Source organism: Opisthocomus hoazin, chromosome 4 (genome assembly GCF_030867145.1).
Source record: "Opisthocomus hoazin isolate bOpiHoa1 chromosome 4, bOpiHoa1.hap1, whole genome shotgun sequence".
In the NCBI taxonomy this organism is placed as follows: Eukaryota; Metazoa; Chordata; class Aves; order Opisthocomiformes; family Opisthocomidae; genus Opisthocomus; species Opisthocomus hoazin.
The window spans coordinates 21405404-21431277 of NC_134417.1; the positions used below are offsets into that span (position 1 = coordinate 21405404).

The window sequence follows — 25874 nt, forward strand, 5'->3', positions numbered from 1 at the left end:
AGCTGCCCACTTGGACCATCAAAATCATTACAGAAACAAATGCTGAACACCCAGTGGTCTGCAACTGCAACTACGCTCCCTGGCTTTCTAGGGAGACTTTGGTTTCCTCATATAACTCATGCCTCTTCAAGCAAAGCGACTGAAGGCCCAGGGCTTCCTCAGAATTTAATGATTTTGCAACACAAAAATATCTGTTTGCTGCAAGTATTTAAAAATTATTCTTCATAAAAAAAAAAAGTGCATGGGCCTGTCCTGGAAAAAAACGAGCGCTGTGAGGTGATCCTACACCCAGAGACCCACGCGCCTGCTTTCATCAAGGCTTTGCGGAGCCGAGGGGCCCCATCCGCTTGCGAGATGAAGCTCGGGTAGGAGCAATCTGCCGCCGGTACACCCCAGTCGTTAGGCTGAGAGCAAAATCCACCCTCAGCTCCAGAACTGCCGTCTTCGGACCAGCGTAATTCTCCAGTCATGCCGAGCTCTGTTCACAAAAAAGGAAGAAAAACCAGAGCTCCATTCGTGGCCCACCTCTCTCCTCTCCCGCTCTGCCAGCTGCAGTTGAACCACGCTCCGCGGCAGCGGGGCGATGGGGAGGTCGCGTTCGGGCAGCCTCGGGCCGGGGCTGAGGAGTGCGGAGAGCCCGCGGCAGCAGCAGGGATGACGTCCGCTGTCGCTGTCGGATCCGTGCGTGGTCCGAGGCCGCTGGGATGCCCCGCGAGTGCCAGTGTCCGGCCGCGTCGGCCCAACGCCCGCGCGTGGGAAATGCTGCTGCAGAAGGGTTCTGAGACGGGAAGGCCTTGCCTAGCGACGGACACGGTTCCGATGAACAAAGCTGGCTTTAAAAAAAATAAGCAGACCTGCCAGATAAATGACAAACAGCATTTCGGCTTCTAAAAACGAGCAGCACCCGGGTAGGACGCAACACGGCGGCTGCGGAGGATTATTTTCATTAAATGAAATTACGGGGTAGGCGCAGTAACGGACCCGGCGGGACTGGATCCCCAGCGCCGGGCTCCATCGCCAGCGGCGAGGCGCTGCCGGGGCACGGTGAAAGCACCGTGCCAGGCCCCGCGCTGCCCTCGGCGGCGTTTAACGGCTCTCCTAGAGAAACTTCCCGGGCCCGCCGGGCCCCCTCACCCCCCGCCGCAGGCCCGCGGCCTCCCCTCCCGCACGGAGAGCGCGGGGGAAGGCAGGGAGGGGCCCCCCCCCTCCCGCCCCGGCCGCCGACCTCCGGGCTGCCGGGCTTGTGGTGCCGGACGGCCGCAGCAGGCCGGCCCCGCTCCGCCTCGCCTGGCCTCGCCTCCCGGCTCGGCTCCTTCTTCCCTTCCCTCCCTCCGCTCCCTTCCCTTCCCTTCCCTCGGCGGCGCCCATTTCCGTGCGGCCGGGCACCCTCCCCGCGCGGCGCGCCTGAGGGCCGCTGCCCGCTGCCGGCTGCCGCCTCAGTCCGCGCTCCGCAGCCCGCTCCGGCCCTGCTCGCCCCAAGCACACACACGCTACTTTTTTTTTTATCTCTTTTCCCTTTTCTCCCCCCTCCCTTCCTCGGGACTTAATCTCCAGCCCCCCCCCTCACCCCACCCTCCCCCTCCCCCCGGCGCGGATATAATTGAATATCACAGCACTACTCGCTGGGTATTTTTTTTCCCTTCCTCCTCCTGTGTGCGTGTGTGTGGTGGTGTGTGGAGGTTGTTTTTTTTTTTTTTTGGTGTGTGTTTTTTTTTTTCCTCCTCCTCCTCCTCTCGGTGTGGACACCTCAGCTCAAAAAAAAAAAAAAAATAATAATATTACTGATCCACATACGTGTGTACACACACAGACACAGGGGCACACAGATGTGTAGATATACGTGCATGGCTGTATAAAAAAAAAAAAAAAAAACAAACCAGGAGGAGAGACAAACCAGGGTGAATTTCTGGCGGCTCCGTTCCCGAGGCGGGGGGAGCAGCCGCTCCGCCGCTCGCGAGGTAAGGAGCGGGGCGCGGGGCCGGCGGGGGGAAGGGGCCGGGGAGGGGGAGGGGAGGGGGTCCCCCCGGCCCCGTTTGTGGCGGTTGGAGGCGGGGGGGCGGGGGGGGGGATGGGCGCCCGCCTAACGCCTGCCGCCGCGCCCCCCACCCCCCCCCTCCTTTAATTAATTAATTAACGCGCGGGGGGTGTGGGGGTGCTCCCGCGGGTCTGCGTTGCGGGGAGGGGGGTGTTGTGTGTATGAGATTTTTTTTTTAAAAAAAAGAAAAGCAAACGGCACCCCTTTCCCCTCCCCCCTCCGCGCCGCTGGCCTCCCCTCCCCCCACCCGGCTTCATTTTTTTTTTTTTTTTTTTAAAGCTTTAATGGGGGGGGGGAAGGGGTCCGGCCCCCGGCAGCGAGCGGCACGCGGGAGTTTGGGGGCGAGCGGGCTATTTTTAGCCCGATTTGTGTGGAGAAGCGCCCTCCCCTCCCCCACCGCAAGTAAATATGCGGGGAGGGGGAGGGGAAGGGGGAGAGCGCCGGGGGAGGGGCCGCGCCGGGCGCTTCCTGGGGGAGGCGGGGGACGGACAGAGGGACAGACACCCGGACAGTGCCCCCCGCCTGCCCCCCCCCCCCTCAGTTGGCCCAGTTACCGACCAGTTTGCCCGCCAAGTTGGGGGCGGGGAGCGGGCCCGCTTTGGGGGAAAACTCCGGGTTTTTGGGGCTTCCCCAGGGCTCACCCTGCCCGCAGCCCCGGCGCGGGGTCTCGGTGGAGCGCGGGGGTGCCGCAGTAACGGGGGGGCCAGGTGGGGATCGCTGCGCCCCCGAAAGGGTTAAACCCCCTCCTGTTCTTCCAGGTGAATTTCATTTTTCATCACCGCATTTCCTTTTAAGGCAGCTGGGGAGGATGAACCCCCCCTCTCCCCCCGCGTCTCCCTGGCTTTGCCCCCCGAGCAGCAAACTTTGGGGCTTGTGGCTGCGCGCGAGGCCGGAGCAGAGCTGGGTCTGTGGGTCGCCGCGTAGGGACGCGAAGTTGGCTGGTGAAGTTTTTACTGCTCTCCAGTGTGCTGGGCTTCCTCCCTTTCCTGTCTCTGTAAATCGGACTCCTAACTGATTTATGGAGGGGGGGGAGATCACAAAGCGTATTCCTTCTTCATTACTACAGTGTGAGAGGTGTGATCAGGAGAACCACCTCTTTGTTGTGCAAAAAAAATACACACATATATATATATTCTGGGCTTGTTTGATTGCTGCGGTGGTAGAACAACTGTCTGAGCACGTGGAGCGTGGTGACAAGGCCCTTTGGCGTCGGCGGTCTCCGCGCGCTGGGTGCCCACTGCGGTTCGTGCCCCGCTGAGCGGGAGGGCACCGTTGGCGAGGTGGACGTTTGGGCTGGAGGTGCTCCCCAGCTCTCGGTGTGCTGGGTGTTTTTGGGCCCTCGTCTCCCTCTGAGCGACCTGAAGGCTGGTCCGCGCGTGGCCGGTGCCGGGCTTGGGGCCTGCCTTGGGACTCGGGTGTGCTCGCCGTCTTCTCAGAGCGCGTTTCAAGTGTGGACCGACCCTGCAAACTCTTGTGTGTGGCCTTGAGCTTAAGCGAGTGGGTGCGTGGTTGTGGATGAGCCTAGGAAGGGTTCTTCCTCTCAGCCACGGAGGAAACGGACCGCGCTGTTCTGATGGTGCTTGGGGTGCAGGTGGTGCCCTGTAAACTATCCCAGCAAACTTTCTGTGGTTCCTCGCAGGGATCTTTCTTCTTTCTTTTCTTTTGGTTCAGACCTAATGGAATAGCAATGCATCGCACTGTTTACCTAAGGTCACCCGAGCGCTGTTGCTGTCTTCAGTTTTCTTGGGGGAAGGTGGATTTGTCTCCATGAGAACAGGGTTCGTGTGGTGCTGTGCCTTGGGAGCGTGGTGGCATCCTCCCAGACTGGTGCTGCGAGCACCTGAAGAAGGCTTCGTTCTCACTCCGTGAGGAAAGGGAAAGGAAATGTAATTTAAATGTGTGAAAGGGGTTGGCGGTTGGCTTTTAGGCTTTTAAACTTTATTTTTTTTTTTAACACTGCAAGAGTTTGATTTTTGTTCATTTCAATGTGCATAGCCATGATGCATGTGCATAGCATAAAGAATGCAATAATTACAGGAGATTCTGTTGCTTAAGCTTTTTTCCCCCCGTCAAACAGGTAGTTATGATTTTTTTTTTTCCTGTGAGGTTTCTTTATATGAATACTTCTTTCAGTTTTACTCTATATATGGTAATTATTGATGTTTGTGTAATGCTTTGAAGTTGTAAGGCACGGTATAAGTGCTAAGTACCCGACAGCAGAACTTCATAGTCATTTTCCCATCATGAAAGAGTTTGATGCTAAGAAGTGCTACCGCCCTAAGCGTTAAGAGGCTCTGGATGGATTAGGGGAAATGGTCAAAATTGCTTATAATGTTGTTTTCAGGTAATATTTTTTTAACTAAGGAAGAACAGATCTGAATAATGTAAAGCAAACTGAGTTATTTTACCTAACTTGATTTTGGTTCTGGAATTTAATTTAGCGTGGACTTCCCATTTGAGTCAGAACATGTTTGCTGTTACAAATTTTGTAGTGGCAGTAAAGACCCACATCCTACAAGGATGTAATCATGCAGAAGGCAGGAAGTCCTGTAAAGAAACACAACTTTGAACATCAGTGGTCTGGTTGGGTTGAGTAAGCTCTGCAGATGTCTGTGAAGCCGCTCGCAGAAGTTGTGTTTTGTATTAGCGATGGGCAAGAGGATGTGAATCTTTCACGACACTGAAACTACTTTGGTATCACAGCGCTGTTAAGCATTTTGGGGAAAGCTGGGGCAGTGGGAGGCGTGACGCCTTTCCGTCACTGATCCTGTGGCTCTGCTCAATGGCAGGCCCAAGAGGTAGCCACCCTCCTGGTTTTTGCTTGAGTTGCCTATCTCTTTGGTTCCCCCCGGACCCGCAGCCGCTCGGGATTGTGGTGCCCGGTGAATTCTGACACCTTGCTGGAGAGGACACTGCTGGCAAGCGGAGAAGAGAGAGTGATGCGAACCTGCTACCAGCTCTTCCCCTTCTGGACCGGGATGGGGAGGTCGTAAAGTGGTCCAGTCTCTGCTTTGGAGAGGAGGGCAAGGACAGGCTGTACTGCAGGGCTGTGTTGTGTCAGGGCTGCAATGCTGTGGTACCGGAATGTACCGTACTGAAGTACTACTCATTTTTAATCTAGTTTGTGCTTATATTGAGAATTGTGATACTGTTCTGTGTAGTGGCCATCCTTTGTGTGTGTGTGTTTACGCATGCGTATACACACAGAGTACAGGGTGTAATAGTGACTATATTTAAAGCCCTCAGCATCAGCTCATGCGAGTGGCTGCAGGTTGGAAGAGAAGTGAAAGTATGTGTGCACGGTCTGTAATTATGCATGTTCAGCTCCCACAAAAAGCGACTACTGCGAGAATATACTCATTGCATGCTCATTTTTAAATATAAATTTGAGTGCGTTAGGTGAAGAAGTGGCAGAAGTTTTCCATGAGGAACTATGATTGACAGCTCTTTTCAGTGTTTTTGAGTTGCATTGCAGCATTAATGTAATACCTTCAAATTAAGGGGTGATGAAGAAACAGTTCCTGTGTTCCTGCTGTTGATTTGGCTACCCCTGTCCCAAATACATGCAGCTTTCGAAGCACTGCAGTATGAAGTTAGATGATCTTCATTTCTGTAAAGCAGCTTAATGAAAAGAGTGACGTTACTAGAGCAAGGTTCATCTGGTGATCCCAAGCAGAATAGATGGAGGCTGCTTTATTCGTCTTGTAATTGGTTTCCTCCAAGATAAAAGTATGACAATGAAATGAAGAATAAGAAATATCTCTTCACATGAAATTGTAGGGGAATATAGTGGCTTTCTTTTAATTTTGCAAAATTGAATTAGCTAACTTGAGGTAAAAAGTAGTGAAGACGGGGCAGCATAGTTGTCACTTCATGAGAGTTGATACGTTGAGTGAAAAAGTGTGGAGGTCTGGTCTAGAAATCACTCTGCCAGTTTGTGTGAAAACTGTGAACTGCTTCTCCTCGTTAGGGTTCTGCCTTGTGGTATCTAATCCGAGATGAGAAGGCCCTTTTTCTTCCTTCTTGTAATGAAAACAGGGCTGAAATCGTTTATCCGAAATGGCCTGAAGTCTTAACGGCTGCATTTGGGCGTAAGTTGAGTTTTCCTTTGGTTCTGAGTTAGAGCCGTAACTCAACTTACCCAATGAAATGTTGCTTTTTAATACTTTACCACGTAGTTTTCTGTGACATGCTTTAGACTCTCCTTTTTATATCGATAAGGAGCCTTAAAAAAAAATTCTTCCTTGATAAGAAATAAGTAGTCATTCTGCGCCAGAGGATGTGTAACCACGGGGGAAAGTGTACGCCCTGCCCGGGTGCGTAGGACCTAGCTGGCTTGGCTAGCCAAGGAGCGAAATTGCCGGCGTTGCAGCTTACCCTTGCTGGCTTGCTGTCTTGGATGGGATGACTGCTGGAGAGACACTTGAGAATGTTTTCTGACCTGTAGAAATAATAATAAAAAGGCTTGGTGAATTGGTGTAGCTTTCTGGAAAAACCTACTGGAAGAACATCGGAAGTGGCGAGGAGGAGTTTTACAGAACTGTCTTTCACCGACTCTCCTCTCGGCCTTCGAACGCGAGGGTATGTGCCGCAGTTCTGTGTGGCGCAGAGATACGTACTGAGCAAGTCAGGGTTGGGCAGGCGGCCCCGGCGTCGGGCCGCACGGCTGCGTGGTGCGAGCGTGGCTCTGCTCAAGTGTGTGTGCTGGGGCCCGCATCTGTGGAGCGAGGTGTCAATACCGTCGCATTTTGGGAGATGCTTAGTCCCTGCCGCTGCGTGTGAGGTTGGCAGTCGCGGTGTGTGCTTAGCGCTTCTGAAAGTCAAGCCTTGCGTGTGGCTTGCTGGCTTTTGCAGACTCCCGTTGGGGTGTAGTTTCTGTTTCTTTCTGGGAGCAGTGTTAGTAAAAGGCGATGTTGTGTACTCGTACTTGTGTTTACTGTTGTGGTTCTTAAGTCTCTGTGTTGCAAAGGAGCAATCTTGTTTATTAGTAACATCTAGCAGTAAAAAAATCAAAATCATCCAGAGAAAAACCAGTTAAGTTGTTTTCCTGTGATCTGAGAATCAGTTCTGTCTCTGTTCAGTATAAGCCTGTGTTACAGAGACGCTCTCTACAACTGTGTGCCATATGCAGATGTACAGAGTGTTACTGCAGATCGCTGGAGGTGTGTTACTAGAAGTTTTAGTTGTTGTGGTGTGAGTAGTAGGCCTTCCCTTCCCCCTCAGCGGGGCAGTAGTTTTGCCAACCTGGCCAGGGAGGCAAGCAGCTGTCTCTGCAGCGAATGCTAGTGCTCTTTTTAACCCCTTGGTGGTTTTGGGGAACGATTCCGTCGCTTCCCAGCTGCATGCAGAGCTCCCACTGACGTCAGGCCGGTGGTAGATTTTTGTGAATTAGGACTGTGAAAGTGACTCTGGAAGCTTTCCTGTTCCGTACGCAGCTACGTGCCTGCTGGCAGCGGCTGTAGAGCATACAGAGAAGACCTCTGTGCAGCCTATTCGTGGAGCATTTTTCCAAGTTTATGAGTGAAGGGTCAAATATTTACTATTCATGAAAATGGAGTGCTAAATACTGTGCCCAGTGCCAAAACCACAGAAATTGTCGAGGTTTAGAGCCCTAAATATAACCTATCCTAAAAGTTGCGTCCGTTTGACATTGTGTGGAACCGTTGGGCTCTTCATGTGGGTGACCTGTCACCGGCAAACCCTGAGCTGGGAATTCGCATGATTGCTAGCACAGGTGAGGTGTTTTTCAACACCCTGATGGTTCCCTGAAAGTACCAGGCAAAGAAGAGGCAGCTGGATTTCCTGGGAGGAGTTGTCCAGGCTGGCCGAGGAGAGGAATAACAAGTTTTATAGCTCTTCTGTGTTTTTTGGACAGGCTGATTAGTGCTCGAGAGTCAGCATGACTTCTGAAAATACATTTTTGCCTTGTAAAAATAGTAATTAAAAGATCTCATTATTTTGTCGTTTATCATTGATGTTGGTCTAACTTACAGTCCTGTTGGAACAACAGAGAATTTTTGCCATTAGTTTCAGCAGTTGGGGAAGTGTTAAGTGTTAATTTAACCTTAAGATACCAGTTGATCTTGACAGAGATGAATCTGTCTGTTTTCCCTACCCCCCCGCTTCCAGGTCTGTTTAGCTCCCAGGAATGATGAGAACTTTTGTTTTTTAGGTGAAGTCTAAATTTCGGGGAAAAAATAGTTTTGATATTGCATAGACCTATGGGGGAAATAACAAGCGATCTGGGTCAAATAAGTAGGACGTGCAAAATTTAGAAGCTGTTGAAGTGTGTTTATTTGTCCTATATTAGGTTAAAGGAAGTATTGGTGCTTTCAGTTTGGCAATATGTCCTTCAGTCTGCAGTGTTCTGTAAAGGGAAGACAACTGTTAAACAATGAATCACTGCTAATTTTTGTATGGATGTCAACATTCCTCTCTAGTGCAGAAAATTTTTGCTTGGATATTAACACAAATATGCATTCCTAAATACAGACTCTTAGCGATAAATTTTAATTAGGAAGTGCTTTGTAAAAATATGGATTTTTGCCATGATGATACTTGTGAATCTGTAACACATTTACTTTGGGGTTCAAAGTTAGCACAGATGTGGATGGAGGAAAGGAAGGAACAGTGCTGTCAAACCATCTATTAGTGTTGACATCAAATAAATCGTGCCAGAAACATATCTTGTGTAGGAAAAGATAGCTGTTTCTCATGGCTAATGCAGCAGATCTGGGGTTTAGAGCAGCAGGGTCCATACTCGCTATATAACATGAATGTTTTGCTGATGCAGATGTGGTACCTGGCTTTTCATTTTATTTCAAGTGCACAGCTGAATTTCACAATCTGGTGTGTCTTGTGTAGACTGTAAATTTCTAGCACTGTGCAAGATGAAAAAATTCAGGAATATGAAACTTCAGTGTGTTGAATTGTGATAAAACTTAAACAAAAACACAATGAAACAGCCTACTAAGCAGTTTTGGTGAGCTTAATCTGATAGCAAGAACGGATATCTAAATGTAGCTGATTAATAGAAACCAACTTTTTTTTTTAACAGCTTTCACCCTTATAGTAAATATTTGTCACAATTATTTGAGTAGTAAGAAAAATACTTTGTATTTCTGACTGTCTTTCAGGGCAGATTCTGAATGGCTGTTGATTACATTAGAAATATCAGTGTGTTTATCTTACTGTTGGCAAAGTCCATGTTAGTTGGTTCCTCTACTGCCTACACATGCAAGATTATTTTGATATGGATTATTTATTTCTAGTTCATCAAGGCCCTTTGTAATTTCTTACAGTGCATGTAGTGCACACTAAATATGTTAGAAATTAAGTTCTAAGAGTCTGTTCCATTGAAAACAAATGAAAAGCTTCCTTGACCATCTGGTCATCCCGTTGGGGTGCTTGGGCACCAGGCCCTCCAAGATATATTACTTTCTGGTAAAATAGATGGGCATTGCTTGTGTTCTAAAAATGAAACCTCTGCTCCCTGTGTATTTCTGTGGCTGGTGGAGGAAGCACCAAAGTGAATATTCCCATCAGTCTCCTCTCATCCCATTTAGAGAGATACTGCTTTCTTGTATGTACTGGGGAACGAAACTGGGCGTTTGAAGATCCTGTGTGCATTGATGGAAATGCTAAGAAGAATGTAAAAAATTATAAGAAGGGTAAAGGGATGAAAACTTTGAGAGATAGCCATGGAAAACACTTTTGATGTGTTGTGACTCGCTCCTTGACATGGTGGATGACTTCATACGAGAGACTCGGAGGGCATGTGAAATGCAACGTCAGACTCCGGCTAAGAGTACGTCCCTTCTGTAGGCTGAGATTCTCTGTTGTTTTAAATTGCCGAGACTGCCAGCAGCAAGGCTTGTGTGCATGTTGGACATTGCTGAAGAGCTCCAGAAAGCTGCACGGATGGTGTTAGAATATGTAAAATCCTATTTGTGTGCTTTATGTGCCTCCCACTTTCCCAGCTGTGGTTTGTAACAACCCGCTTGTGGAACAGGGTTTCTTCAAGATGAAAAGAAAGAAAGGCACTGTTTTTAAAAACACATGTTCAGCGATCAGATTAGTCAGATTTCATTTGCATTAACGTTACTGTAAATGGTGAAAGTTTGGAACAGTAATGTACTTCCATGTGCCTGTTGTTACCTACTTTTGTTAGTCTGGTGCTGTTGGGCCTACTGCTGGTCTATGTGTTTAAATAACCCCCCAACCCCTCCTTTGCGTAATTAAAACAAATTAATTTGTTTATGGTGTGAGAAAATTTGAAATTTGAAATGGTGTGAGATTGTGCTGGTTTTTTTCTTCCTAAAATGAATCCCTCCCAACGGTCAGTGTGGTCATGCCCTCTCCTCCGCTCGACTCTGCTGCCTCGTCCGTGCTGTAGCATGAACGTGGCAAACTAATGTCATCTACCGGGGTGTTTTGTCTCAGTCCTGGCAGTTTGCAGCATTTAATTATTATCCCTTCCTAAGGCTTTATTTGACTTTTCTACTCTCCCCTCAACTGTCTTTTTTTCCTTGGGTTTCCTCAGTTCTTTTTGTAATTTTGGACTTTCTTTTGCATTCTCCCTGTCTGTTGTTTTGTCCATTCTTTAAACCAGCTTGGTGCTTTTTTCTTTCTGCTCTCTGGGTTTGTTCTGCTTTCTTCCTCTTTCCCCTAGCTTTAGTTGAGTTTACATGCAGGGCTTGATCCAGGGTAGCCCTCCTGAGCCGGAGGGGTAGGGTGGGTTTGGGCAGTGGGGCCGGGGTCTGTGGCAGATCGAGACCTGCCGGCCTGCCGAGGGGGTCTCGTTTTTGGGGAGCGAGGGACCTGCTCACGGGCCGAGGGGTGGCTGGGCAGGCGACGGAGGGGACAAGCGCTGACGGTGCCTGTATCTGATAAAAACACTCTTGGCTTTAGGCGTAAAACGTTGATCCGACTCTTGGTGAAGTTGGAGGGAGGTGGCGGGGGGACTTGGCCTGGGTATTCAGCACGAGTGCAAAAAGCTGAGGAAGTCTGAGTGAAAACGTCAGCGCGCTGTGAGGTTCGCTCGGGTCTTTTTAAACTAAGGGATTTCATACAACAGTTTTTTTTTATTGGCATTATTTAAAATTAGCAAAACCGAAGTCAGCTGTTGGGAAATCAGTGGCAACCTTATCTTACTGTTTTTGTTGTGGGCAGGGTTGGCAAGTGAGATGCCCTGTTGTTCTTGGTGAACAAGCAGTGCTTTGAGGCTGCGGGCTGGTACGGGCACCTCTGTCCTGTGCGGCTGCGCCGACGGGCATGCGGAACTGCGGCGCCGGGGTTGAGAGATCGACTTGAGAGAGTTCACGTCTAGGAACTGCGTAGTATGTGGAATACTCTGTTGCTTGGTATTTAAACACCATTTTTATTTGGTGTCTTGTCCAAAACCTAAGAAAATAAACGGAAGAGATTAGTGCATCGTAAACTCTCTCACACCTTGTTGTTCAGGCTTGTGATAGCAGATGGATAGCAGGCTTGTGATCTGGCTCTGAAATAGATGTGCTTGGGACAGAGAGAATGCAAGATGTCTTTTTGAGAAAGTCAGTAAAAGATTTTTGCTTGAAAGTCTTGCAAAGTCCTTTGCCGCAAAACTGTTGAGACTTGAGATCAGAATAGCGAACCTCGTCTCTACTGAAGTCGCAGTTTTGTGGATCACCTCTTAATTACCCTTGCTGATTATAAATCCTTGTAATCAGGGTACGTGTAGTGTAACTAAGGTGGATGCAATAGAGACTGGCTGCAGGAGCAAACTTAGCGCGTGGAGGCTGTGGATGTAGTCATCCAGCCATATCTGGGGGAGAATCCCGTTGAAATTGCTGTGAGTTTTGCCTGAGGAAGAACAGAAAGATTAGTCTTCCCTGCCTACAGTGATTTTATTATGTTGTTGTTTTTAGTACATCTTAATAATGCCAATGTAGCTCACTGTCTGGTTCAGTATTTTTAATTTGTAGAATAAGTTTCTCTCTTTTTGTCAGCTCACGGGTTTGCTTTTTCCTCTTCGGAAACTGGTGCTTGCAATGTATTTTATGCCAATACAAGAGCATTCACCAAAGTGGTCTTGACTTGTCAGAGCTCCGTAGCGGGTATTACCGGGATACTTTAATGTGTAATGGCACTAAAGCTGGTAGAAATTGTCATAGCTCTCTTGGCTGTGTGTCGACAATGTCAGCTGTGTGTCTGTCTGCCCTCTGATATTAGAAGATGTCCCTAGTTTTGGTAGCTTACAGGCAATCTTTAAAATACTGCTTTAATTTCAGTACAGAATGAATGGCAAGCTTTTGGTACACGGGTACTGTACAGTAATGGAATATATCCTGTGGGTTACTCTTCAAGGTTTTCAGACTTATTTTTTTGAGTACAGCTGCAGTTTGTCTCCATAGTCCCTTCATGGGGACTGCTTGAATAGAGGGAATTATGGAATTACTGTCTGGTTATAAATTCTCACACTAAATTTTCACGGGCTTGTCCAGATCTGCAGTGGATCCCCACACCCACAGTTTTGCTTCTCTGGGTTGGCCTAATACACATGTATGTAACAGATAACAGTATTTATTTTTAGTTTACATCACTGAAGATTTTCTGTCCGCATAACGATTAGGACAGAAAGCTGGTGTCAGGATTATCTGCTATTTCTGCCACTGTGTGACCTTAGCAAATGGATTAACAAATTTACCCATGCACCGGTGATTTAATACTTACTGGTAGTTTTTTCAAACCAGTTCAGTGCCCTGAGATCTTCTGGTGCATGGCTGCCTGCCTAGCAGTGTAAAGTGGTTTTTGCTTTATTTTTCAGCCTCTGCTTACTTGAAGTTTTTAGTTTAGGCAAGTGCTCCTTTTGTGTTAGTAGATTTTTGTGCTTGTCTGCTAGTTTTTCTGTTATGTCTGACAAAACATGGCCCTTCACACTGGAAATATTGGCTGATAGCGCCTGTATGTGATGAAGAATCACGTTGAAAGCAGGCTACGTGATTCATAAAGTTAGGTGTGTTTGTGTCCTTAGTAACGTGGAAATGCAACCTTATGTGACGTAATAAGATTCCCGCACTTTTTCCAGACCCCAGCAGCTCTTTGGGGGTAGGCAAAAGGCTGAAGTCTTTTGATGGAGCCCCTTGAGGGGTGGGTTTTGGAGCACAGTGGTGGGGATGGGAGCGGGGGGTGGAGGGACCCCTGAGCCTCCCCTGCTCTCAGTGGAACAGGGAAGGACGCGGGATGAGAGCTGCAAGTGGGGCTCTGGGAACTCCTCTGTCTGGAAAGTTAGTTTTTGTGCTTGGCCACGGTTTATTGACTTCACCACCATGCCGATACAGTGGTTTATTGGTCCTGCAAACATCATCTTTGGAAGGATTGCATTAAAATGTACTGCTATTCTGGGGGGATATTAAAATCTAAGTGGTTTTGCTGAACCAATTTACAGCATGATTCCACGAACGCCTGCGTTGTTACCATGGAGGTGGCGGTAAACTATAGCTTATCCATGGGAATGAACCTATCTATAAAAGCTAAGGGTGGGCCATGAACTTCTTGTATCAGCTTTGCTATCAGACAAAATCTTCACAGACTGTGGTGGGCCAGCTGATAGCTAAGGTAGCCTGACACCAGCCTTTCTGTATGTAGTGATCGTGTTACTCAGACTGCCTTGACTGCTTGGATTTGTCCATATATAAAATAGACATAAGTGGTGACATGATCTTTGTCATGTGCTTACAATTTAATGTGGGCAAGTCTTCCTTAATAACTTCCTAAATGATTCTTGTTTATAAATTTATAGTTCAGCAAATTTATAAGCTTGTATGAAAATCTTTTTTTGTGCCCTTTACTGAGAACTGGTGGTATTTTCCTTGTCAGAGCTGCGTGCCCCGGGCAGATAGAGTGTTGCAGCTCTTGTCATGAGAAAAGTTTACGCAAGACGTGCAGTCCAAACATAGGATGTTGCTTTCTGGTGAGAGTTTTCCCTGGCAGTATAGGTGTCTCCTAGAGCACATCGCAGTCCTAGCGAGTACAGTTGTGCTGGTGATAGAGATGATTACAAGCTTGCTGTTACATTGTCTTGGTTTTGTATGTTGTTTGGAAATATTTCATCTGCTGGAAAATTAAATTTTATGGGGTGTTTTAATTTTGGGAAACCTCTTTGGTTTGGGAATAGGACTTAAAGTTGTATATATTTGGGTTCTGCTGTTTTAAATTGTGTGTTTATATTGTGACTTTTCTTACTTTCACCGTATTCTACACTGAGAAGTATCCTCTGGTTAATTTAAAAAGAAAATTCTGCTAGCGCTTTAATAAATCCCTTAAACTTGACAAGAATGTATTTACACTCGCTAGGTAGCATGGCTGGAAGTTAAAAGCATGAATTTACAGTGCGTTTGCATTTTTTTGGAATGACTTCAGAATGAAAGTGTCTCATTCCTGTTTAGTGTAATACATGTCTATACATCAGCAGATACAGCTGTTGGTGTAGTCAAGCCCTAATCGTTAAAAAAAACCCCCACTTTTAAAAGTGATCTGTGGGTATTTTTAGAAGAGCTGAGTGAAGCCCTTAGTTGAACCATTTTCTTGTATTCTCAGGCAGTCTACATGTTCTTCATAAGAAATATATTTTCACTCCATTGAAGTCAATTCAGGTTCTCTGGAAACGATCCAGCCTTCAGGAAAGAAAAATATTAGTGTGCGTGTTGAGGGAAAGGGTTTCCCTTTATTTCGGAATTTGCTTGTCATGTTTAGCAAGTAAGCCATTTTCAGATGCATTAAGGCTCTCCGAAACTAATTTTCGGGGCTGACAGTTTTCTAGTCTTGGGTTAAGCAAAAAGATTTAGATTTAATGTTTCCAATTTTTTTGTTTTGTTTTAAATAGCTACGGGTATGTACATTTGTTCAGTTATAATTTGAGTGCCATGCGTCTTTTGGGAGAACAGAAAAATTAACCGTTTAAAATGATGCTGACAATGGGGTAGTGTTTTTTAGCCAGTAATTTGTTTCAGTGTCTGAAATGCTTTGTTGCCAGTTTTAATGTTGAAATTTATGGAAGTAGCCTTTGCTTGGAAGCGTTAAATATTTATAGTGTGTTGTTTATTTGGTGTATGAAGTTTTCTGCTGTTTGAACGTTTTAGCTAGGAGTTTTGGCAAAACATGATCTAGCATATGTAGTCAGTCATAAACAAGCTAGAGAGCACTGACGTTTTAGTCCTGCGGCTGTATCAAAGCGTGTAAGGTTAAAATTAAAACTGTCTGAACGTCTGTCTGTGTGTGTGCCTCTTGGGCCCGTGTTCCACCGAGACCTTCAGGACTCTCCCATGAAAATTCTGTGCCTTCTGTCATTGAAGCAGTGACTGTCTGAAGTCACTACAACTTCCAGCTTTTAACTGGGCAGGGGGTTACAGGCTTCTAGGCTTGGGTTATGGCTGAAAACCAGCACTGCACGTACAAACCTGACGAGCTGACTGCCCGTCCTGCAAAGCCAGGGGGCCTTTGGTGATGTTGAGCTGCTTGGTGTGCTTCGCTGGGGAGGGCAGGGAGCTGGCGGAGGGCTGCCCTTCCCTGGTTGCGTGCCCTGCAGAGTGACGCGGGCTGGATTGTTCAGCGGTCGGTTTCTGGAGTCTGCAGGCAGGCTATGGAAGGGTGGAGTCAAGGTGCTGTGAAGAAGAGTCCCAAATCAAGGACTCTTCTTCCAAGGCTGCCAAAAGGCATGTGCCGAGATGCCCGGTGCTGGGTCAGGGTGTTTCACAGAATCACTGCATGGTAGGGGTTGGAAGGGACCTCTGTGGATCACCTAGTCCAACCCTCCTGCCAAAGCAGGGTCACCTACAGCAGGCTGCACAGGACCTCGTCCGGGCAGGTCTTGAATATCTCCAGAGAAGGAGACTCCACAACCTCCCTGGGCAGCCTGTTCCAGGGCTCCGTCACCCTCAGAGTGAAGAAGTTCTTTGGTGCTGCTGGAGCTGCCCCAAAGGACGTTTCACAGGGAGGATGGTCTGGATGGCCTCCAGCCCGGGTCAGCAGGAGAAGAGTCTGGAGCCTTGCCCCATCAGAGAGAGGGGTTACCCAGTCCGTGCTTGAGCACAGAGCTTCCCTAGGGTCTGGTGGAGACCTGCCCTTCGTTTCCTCCTCTCCTCTGATGTAGCTACCAAACCCGTGGTATTTTTCTTGCACCTGTCCGGAGCGCTTCTTTTGGTGTTGGTTCTGAACCAAATGCCATCTTTTCTCCCTGTCATTGCAATCGTAGAGCTGCAGTTTAGAAATTATATTTTTTTTTAATAATGACACATATTTCAGATTGTTTTCCTAAATACTTTGTTTAGACTTTTAACATCTTAATGACTGAAAACCTCAGCTGATTTTTGTTTGGAACTAATTCTTCCTCAGACAGACATCAGACTTGAAATGTATTCCTCTAAAGTTTGTGAAGGAAAAAGCTCTCTGGTAGCATTTCTGAGTTGTTGAGATTAGCTCTGCGTTTCCAGATAATGTAATTTTCTTCTTTAAAAGAGCGCCCCCCCCCCCTTTGCAAGCCCTGAAGTATGCTTTGTGTGGATATATGATCTCTAATTATATGATCACATACCATTCCACAAATAGTGCAATACAATAGGATAGAATTATTTCTAGGATTTTGTAGAGGTCTATTCAGTAGACTACCGTAAACCCTGATTTTGCAAGTTATTATGTGTAAATGGACTCCTTCGCCTCTCAAAAGCGGTGTTTACTGTAGCTCTGCCTTAAAGCCTGGGTTCAGAGCTTGATACAGAATCAGGGCTTGGGATGTCAGTTTTGAAAGTTGCCATTTAAATATACATATTAAGTAGGATAGCAGAGTAACAGTGAAATTGCTCACCTAGGTCTGCAGATGAATTACCATAATTAACTGCTTCTTCTCATGAATTGCACCTAACGAGGACTGTTGGCTCAAAATAAATTGCATAATGCATTACTGTTGACTAAATTATTTACATACCTTAGAGAAGAGATGGTATAAAAAATCTGCAAAAGAAGTGCTGGATGATTTTGAAAATGAAATGGGGGAGGGAAAAAAAAAAAAAGAATCACAGATAGCACATGATGTAGCCTGCCTGCTCCTGCGTCACTGGAGAGTACTGTATCCTGTGTGCAATATAGTCTGTGACTTCGTGGTTGTGTATTTAACCCATTGCATTGCATAACGTATACGCGGAGAAAGCAGAGTCAAATCTGTGCGTACAGCCTTGGGCTTGCTCTTAAGGAGGGTGTATCTGTGTGGCTATAAATTGCTAAAAATGACATCTGTTTTTTTTTGCTGCGTAACTGTGGTCCCAAAATAGGCTAAGTCAAAAGTAAAATATGGGTTAACAAAATCAACTGTAAACCAAACTGGACAAGTTTTGAAATGCTTGCTGTTCTGTGTTTACCTGTGAGGCATCCTTTGTGTGACTGTTGTGTTGTGAGGCAGTTCAGGATTTCTAGACTGTATTCATGGCCTATTTTTCTTGACATCTTATTTAGCCAAGAAGTATTTTAAAAGCACAGTATTTGGATCTGGTATCCTATTTTCATCATGTGGAATCCTGTAAGGCGCTATTTATTGATGCTTATTATAAAAGATGGTTCCACTATATAGGGATTACTTTTACTAATTTACCGGAAGAATCATACAATAAATGTGTGTGATCCACTCCATGCATGAGCGTTAGCAGCACCAAAATAACCGCAAGTGACTGAAGATGGGCTCAGCTAGAGGTGGCGATTTGTGTTAGAATTTGCCAAAATAAGGCTTGTCACAGCTGCATTTTCCCTGGGTAAAAGCCAGTCCGGAGTTGTAGACCCTGATTCCTACTCTTTTCGGTTTTGCTTATGTCTGGGACTTTGATTTGGGCCTAATCTTGGCAATCATTGACAAAACTTGAAAATACTTTTTGTTGCCTGATATTTGACATGGAGAATGCCCAGGTCTCCTGTGCGTAGGGTTGTCCATCCCTCTGCCCATGTCACAGGGCTTTCCTAGGGAGAGGTGGTCACTTGGGACGGGCGAGGGAAGCTGCGCGTGGGGTCATGGCCCTTGCAGAAATTCCATTGTTTATGTGTTTGCTTAGGGTTATGATCCCAATGGAAATGTGGCTGCAGTGGGGAAAAGCTGTGTAAAAACAGCTAAGCTTGAGAAATTTGATCACGTTTATTTTTATACAAGTAGGCTGAAATGTTTCATGATAAGGTTTGTATCAAGTAGGCTCCGTTTCCTGCCAAATTAGCTGGAATAGGTCGGCTGTTGTGATGACAACAGCAAGGAGAACTAGCAAGTTGGGTTTTTTACTTATGAAAAGGTTTTCTTGAAAAGCGTTATTTCCTGTTGGAGAACATGTGCTTGAAGTTTGGCAAAGAAGTGACCTTTGTGTCAGGGATGGGGCAATTTTTGCTTTTCTTTTGTTTTGGTTTGGTTTTTTTTTAGCATTGGGTGGGGCTATTCTGTAAAACAAAAGTCGGACAGAGGCAACCTTATTGCAGTAGACTTGCAAAAATTAGGCTGTCCAGGCTAGTGAATCACTTCCTGTAGAGAGGTTGTGTGGAATATTATTAAAAAGCTATAAATGACGAAATAGCACTAATTGGTACACAAGAAAAAGGGTAAAGACAGCAGAATAAGCTTTGAAATAAAATATGTTAATGTTTATCTAACATTTGACATACATAACAAATTGCAACAGAACTTTTTTAATCAAGATGAAAGGGTTGAGATTCTTAACCATTAGCTGGTGTAATGAAGAACTCAAACTTCGCATATTGCATACCTGTATGGACACATTATATTCAGTTTCTCCAAAATTTCAGAATGCTTTCAAACACTTTGCACAATATATTTCATATGATGAGTGATTAACAGCACTGCAAATATGTCCTGTGCAGAAAATGCCACAGAGGAAAAGATTCATTGATTTATTTTATTTTATTTTTTGTCTGCTCTATTTAAATTTTTAGAGAATGATCCAAGTTTAATTTACGTAGACAAATTGGAGATTTCCATGGAAAAGTTGTGAAATTGCAGCGAACAGAAAGGGAAACTGGTTGTGGTTAGTGTATTCCTTCAGACACACAGTGAGTCCTGAAGGCACTGCTGAAGGACAGAGCCTTTTCTGCGTCTGCTGTCCTTCTGTTGTTGTTTGTCACTGAACTTCTGAGCTGTTATTTAGGAGAGAGGGATGATCAGAAAGGACACCAAAGACCTTGGAAACGTTCTGCCAGAATCTGAAATCTGAACTGGAGCGTTGCGAATGCGTATTTCCTTTTTGAGGACTGGGAGAGGAGACTGGGGCTGAAAGAACAGAGAGGAAGGGGAGGACTTGCATTAATCCAGCGTCTTTCTCTTCTCTTTCAAATCATATTTCAGAGCATATTAATCTCAGAATGCTCCGAGTGCTGATTACGTCAATACATGAAGTTCGGTGCCCTGCTTTAACATGGGCGCAGCTTCTCCAGCTTCCTGTTTCTGATTGTTAACAACCAACTATTTTATGATCATGAGTGCGTTACAGAGCACTGCCACCTGACGTGGTACTGCCTGTTGCCTGTGGGACAGCGAGCCATCAGCGCTCTGGTCACGCGGCAGGGCTTAGTTGTGCTTGACTGTGTGCGGTTATGACTTCAGTTAAAAAAACGAGGGGGTAGGTGGACACATACAGAGATATGAAAGTGTGTGTGGAAGTACTGATGTTACATTGTCCGGGAAGAGGAACGGTAATTTCAGTAAGCTGTAGCACAACTGTCTTTGAGCTTGCTTGGCTTTTTGATTGACTGGATAGAGTTTTTCGTACGTCAGAGAAAAATTTTAGGAGAGAGGTCTCAAAGGGAAAAAATGGAACAATTTTGTGAAGAGCCTTGGGGCAGTGAGAACCTATTATGAAGCCTGAGCAGAAGGGGCAAGGCTTTACGTTTACGGTATAATTGTGGGTATGGAACAACTGTAAGTTTGCAGGTGAGAAAATACTCTGCTTCACGTCATAGGCTATCTACGTTCCAGCTGAGCCAGGATGGTATTTGTCTTGGCTAACATCTGTTCCTTTCTGGAATAAGTGGCTTTAGATCAAGGCATGCAATTTGAGTATGATTTCTGTTTACCTCAATCTCTCTCTTTCTTTGTATTTTCAAAACATATTTTATTCTATTAGATTCAAAAATACAGGCTACCTATGCAAGCTGATGGCTCCTTACATAAGTAATCATGTGATAAACACAATTAGATTGAACTTCAGCAGTATTGAAATCACTTCCATAGGAAATTGGCTGGCTGCCCAGACATCTGACGTCATCTAGGAACCACACACTCAGTCTTGGAGAACTGTCTTTGGCACAGTCCTGTGAAAGTCACTGTGGTTGGGATCTGGATGGAAATAATCTCTAAAGTCTGAGCGTTTATGCCTGGTGCCTTCCCAGGCCTCTCCCTCCGCTTAGATACCTTCCTGCATACGTCTGAGGAGCCCTGCTGTCCACAGCCACGGGGAGAATAACACCAATCCTTAGCCATTGAGCATTCCTTCATATAGTACGAGAAGTTTCCGTTCAGCCTTCCAAGCTCCTGTTACATGGTGTAATAATCTGGGATAAGGACTCAGTTGTGGCCAGTGTAATTCTTGGTAAACAGAGACAAGGAATGGTGTCTCATTAAAGAAATGTAGTGTGGCAATACAAAAATCATGTTTATCACTAGTTCTAGAGTTGTATAAATATAGATACTAGGCATCTGCTGAGTATTGCTTTAGTAGAAATACTGAAATCACTTTTACTCAAGTTAATAAATCCCAGAAGTAGGAAGGAGAGTAGTGGAATGATGGGTAGAAGCAAGGCAAATGAAATGAGCAGTGGAAGTCAAATGATGGGAGAGTTTTTCGAATATATTTTCATAAGGAGGTAGTTCATAAGAATATCCAGTGTTTTAGGATTTTATCTACTTGTGCTTTTTGAAAGGGCGTGACAGAATAAACATGACTGCTGAAATCCTTGCATCAGGCCATTAATTGTGTTTTTTCCTGTAGTTGATTAATGTATATTGGACTAGTGGTAGTGAGAGCTGCATCTGCAGGACAAGTGTTGTCCGAACAGTGCGGAGCTCCCGGTACTGTTGGGTCAGTTGTCCGGGGATTCCCAAATTAGAAAAGGTTTTTATGTGTCCTGCTTGCACATCTGCAGGATATGGGCTTGAAAGATGATTGATGCTTATGATGTAGCGGGAGTTGGTTTTTTTTCAGTGACTTTTTTTTTTGTTTGGTTAGTTGGGGTTTTGTTTTATTTTTAAACAGTGAATGCATCTCAACAGAATTCTCAAAAAACCTGCTTGTGTAGTGCAGTTCTAAGCTACTGAGGAACCGAGTCATAGTCTAGGTTTAAATCTGAAAGTAAGAGTAATTTATTACCTGTCTATGCTGTCAAGCTGTTAAACATGAGCAAATAAAATCCCAATTATGTTTTGAAGCTAAGTTCGCTGGAATACATAGACAGGAATCTCTCCTGAATTGGTCACTGGTGGCCTGAGCAAGGTGATAGTGTCCCCTGTGTGACTGAGCGCGTGTTCTTGCAGGATCAATGGTTGTGTCAATTGAAGCAAGAGAAATACGGAAGATGCAATTACCACATAGTGTAGTTCCACACATAGATGCAAGTATTTCTCTTGTTAATATAACAGTTGGTTGAAATTAAGAGAAACCTAGAAATTATACCAGGTCTACTCCAGGCTGGTTTGATAGTTCTTATCACTGCTTTGTTGTGTTGTGTTTTGTTTTTTTTTTTACCCTAAGATGTACCTAACTCTTTCTTTCATGGTTTCACATGTCTTGTACTCAGTTTATACCACTAGGTGTTTGTCTGCTGTATCTGTCTCTTGAAATTTGCATCTTATTCTGTTGACCGCCATCTATCTCTCATCTCATAAATTTGGATTCAAGATTTTTTTTGCTTATTTAGCAAACATGAAATAATGCTGTGCTGTTTTCCATTCAAACTCCTCCTTATTACCTGAGCAGAATTGGTTTTGATGATAGTAATGTTAACTCAACATCTGTCCCTTCCCTCTCTCATGTTGGATTTCCTCAATAAAAAGCCATTCTTCATCCCCTTGCAGTTTAACAACCAGCTTCCCCAACCCATTCAGCTTTATCCAGGTCTAATACCAAACCAGATTCTTTGTGAGGCATCCACCAGTTTCTATGTTCTGACCCTAGTTGGTATTATTATTTGTTTTTTTAAGGTTATTGTTAGAAATTTTATAATAAAAAATTGATTGTGAACAGCTCAAGCAGGAGGAGCAGGGCAAGAAGTTTTTTGATCCGTGATTCATTCTAGCGTGAACTTTTTTTTTTCAAAGGATACATTTTTATAATGTGTATTTTGAAGTGGAAAAAATGTAACATTTTGGATGCTGTCCAAACATAACCAGGAAACTGTGACTTTTTAACTGAAGGCTGGATGTCTGCTTTGATGTTCTGTGGACACAGATGTTGATTTGTGTGTGTAAATGAAATAGTTGCATTCTGTTTAATTTGAATGGTGGCAATTATTCTTGTATTTAGTGAACCAGTATGATTACTGGAATGGAGGTGGCATGGGAAGACTGAGGGACTTCATTATTTATGGGGTAATTTTTATTTTGTGGTTCGTTATATGGGCTTATAATTAATTCACCACAAGGTTCCTATAAAATTGCTTTGTGTGAAATACTATTTATTTTACCATTTCATAAAATGTCCCAACTCCTATGATAAGCATGCAAATAATTTAAATAAATTATATGCAAATAATTATTTAAATAGCATGGAACTATAAGAGTGAGGTAATTAAAATGCCTGGACTCTCATCGGTGTCCCGAAGCGGAGTCCTCATGACGGTGTTGTTCAGCTGCATTTGCTTGTGTCCTGCTTTCACTCTGTTCAGCGTGAAGTTCAGCGGCAACTTGGGTCAAGCAGCCGGAGCGATGCTTTGCGTTAGAAACATAACCCGGATTGTCTTTCTAGTAATGAGACCGTGAGGATTTCAGAAATGCCTGGAGAAGAGAATACTGTTCTCGTTGCTGCCTAGATTTAAGGCTTCAGATGGTTTAAATCTGTAACTGCTGGGGTCAGAAAGCTGACTGACTCTTCTTCGGCGTCGGGCAGGGCTGCAGCTCCGATCCCCCGTGCTCAGCAAGGAAGAATCCAAACTCAGAGCGTCAAGGTGGGGTTTGAGTTATGCAGTGAACTCGTACTTGGTTTTTGATACACAGAGGAGTAAGGAAGGCTCTGTAGGACGCTGGTCATAGGTGAGACATTAAACTATAGCCAGATCCGTGCCTTTCTCGAGTGTCTCCAGGTCCAGTTTCCTCGCATCACTGTGTTTTCTGAAGCTCAGAATAATGTCTTGTCCTCAACTGATATTAAGCGTCTTGCATATATTGAAGTGTAGATCTGACCGTGACCCGGAGCAATCTTTTAAAATCAGACTTCACTTCTTGTGAAAATAAGTGGCTCCCAAAGGAGAAAGGACTTCTGTTTTCATTTATTGCTCGTTGTGATGAGATGTATGTCATAGCTTCAGAAGTCCCATCTTGTATTGACTTCCTCTGTGTCCAAGTTCATTGGCTTTGATCCCAGCCTTGACTGGGAGAAAATCTTCTAACGGTTTGGGTGGCTTGTGGGCAGATCTGATAAGAGACAGTTTCTTGTGTTTCATAGCTGGTCAGGCTGGAATTGACAGAAATACCAGTTGGTGTAGGTTTTGAGCATGGAGAGGGTAGGTATCACTGAAGGGAAAATAGCTCATGAGAAGAATTGAGTTGGCTTTGGGAACGGCCCTGCAGTGAGAAATTATTCAAGTAAAGGCTGTGAAGATTGATATTTTGTGGGTTATTGCTGGAGGATATGTGAAACATTTTACTTTCATTAAACTAAATGGTATTTGAGTGTTTTCTTACTTGTACCTTATCTTTACACCACAATTGAAGGAAATCACTTTTTGTCCTTTTGGATTGCAGAGGGTGTGTCTGTTTAATAGCCAGTTTCGGGTTTTTTTATAGTTGAGAATGAATGGTCCGGCACTTAAGTAATACCCGGTGCAGAGGTTTCAAAGTGGGAAGGGAAGGGTAAGTTCTCAGCACGTGTTTGCTCACAGTGGACTCCGCTGAGAAGAACATTGAATGGTTTCATTGAAAACTGTTGAGAGCTAGGGGAATATTGCTTAAATGTAATTCACCCCATTAATTTCTAGATGACGTTGGGTAACACGGGTTTACAGGATACACTGTAGTTTCACTGTTAGGCTTAGACTAGTGGATTTTTAAAGAGCGATCTTCCACATCTGAGAGGCGGCGTGTGAGATTGTATCGTGGTTTAACCAGCCGTGGGGAGCTGGGACCACGCAGCCACTCCCTCACTTCTCCCACCCCTCCGGTGGGATGGGGGGGAGAGTGGACAGGAGGTAAAACTCATGGGTTGAGAGAAAAGACAGTTTAACAAGACAACAAAGAAAGGAATAGTAATAGAAAATACGCAAAACAAGCAATGCACATTACAGTCTTTCTTACCGCTGGACAACTGATTGCGCAGCCCGTCCCTGAGCGGCGATCGCGGAGCTTGCGGGATTTTGCGGAGCTTGCTGAACTCGCAGAAAAGGCCGAACTCCTGGAAAAGTTTCTGCCCGCTAGCCAACCCCTGTTTATATACTGACCATGATGCCTATGGTGTGGAACATTTCCCTTGGCCAGCTTGGGTTAGCTGCCTGGCTATGCTCTTGCTACACCTGCTCGTTACCCAAACATGGGAAACTGAAAAAAGTCCTTGATTTCTTAGCAACGACTAAAAACATCAGTGTGTTATCAACACTCTTCTCACGCTAAATCCAAAACACAGCAGCTACTGGGAAGAAAATTAACTCTATCCCAACCGAAACCGGGACAGATTGCCCATTTGTCAGAATTTCAGACAATCTGTAAGACAAGGTTTCTCTTGTAGAGGAGTCTATTTCTGGAGTATGTTCTGGAGATAGTGAGTTGGGGTGGCAGTTTTTGTTTGCTGTTTTGGAGGCTTTTTCATTGTCCTCATGCTTGTTGAGCTGGACAAAATAGTCAAAATTTAAGGCAAAAAATGTAATCCTATTTGGGAGCTAATGTGTTGCATTATTTAACAGCAGCAGTTAAATAGTAGTATTGATGATGGCAGTACCATGCTTCAATTTATATGAGATTAAAATAAGTGTTTGTGGGAGAGAATTCTTGGTGCTTTTTATTTTATACCTATGTTGATCATAGCCTATTTTTCATTTATATGTCTAGTTTCAGACCTAGGTGCGTTACAATCGTGATCCTTCACAGAACGCGTGGTCAGAGTTGTACTTCTGCGCGAAGGCACGCTGCTTTCACTGGACTTCCCCTCAAAAGTGGGGAACAAGCTGCAGGGAAGTCAGTGCAGATTCAGAGCCTGCAGCATGATCTTGTGTTATCCTGGTTACCTGCCAGTACAGTTTGAGCTCCCATTCGTTAGAGTGTTCCTTTAATTTTTTATTTCATTTAGGAAATGCATTTTTTATGTCATGCTAGTCAAAGCAAAGTCTCAGGAGGCCATGCGAAATGGTTGCAGTTATTGGTGCAAAATTCAGAGTTAAATTTACCTTCCTTTCTCAACGAGCAAGAATGCAAGAATTCAGTACTGACTGAGACCAGATTTCTCCTCCTATATTATCATCTTGTTAATTATAATTTTCAGTTATGGCTTGGGGCGAGAGGGGTCAGTTTACCCAAATAATTAAGAGAAGAGCCGTGGCAGAAGTGTGGTAACCGAGAGAGACTCTGGATCTCCAGACTTGTTCAGTCCAGCACACAGGGTGTTGTGTATGTGTGGAGGGGAAT

General features: G+C 45.1%; 1 protein-coding gene across 2 annotated transcripts in view; it reads left to right on the forward strand.

The window, feature by feature from the left end:
• The first annotated feature begins 1421 nt into the window (after positions 1-1421).
• Positions 1422-25874, forward strand: part of TBL1XR1 (TBL1X/Y related 1) — a 119935-nt gene continuing 95482 nt past the window's right edge. For both annotated transcript variants that reach the window (XM_075418299.1, XM_075418300.1), the window contains exon 1: positions 1422-1958. The gene's annotated coding sequence lies outside the window, so the exon portion shown is untranslated. The remainder of the gene's footprint in view (positions 1959-25874) is intronic.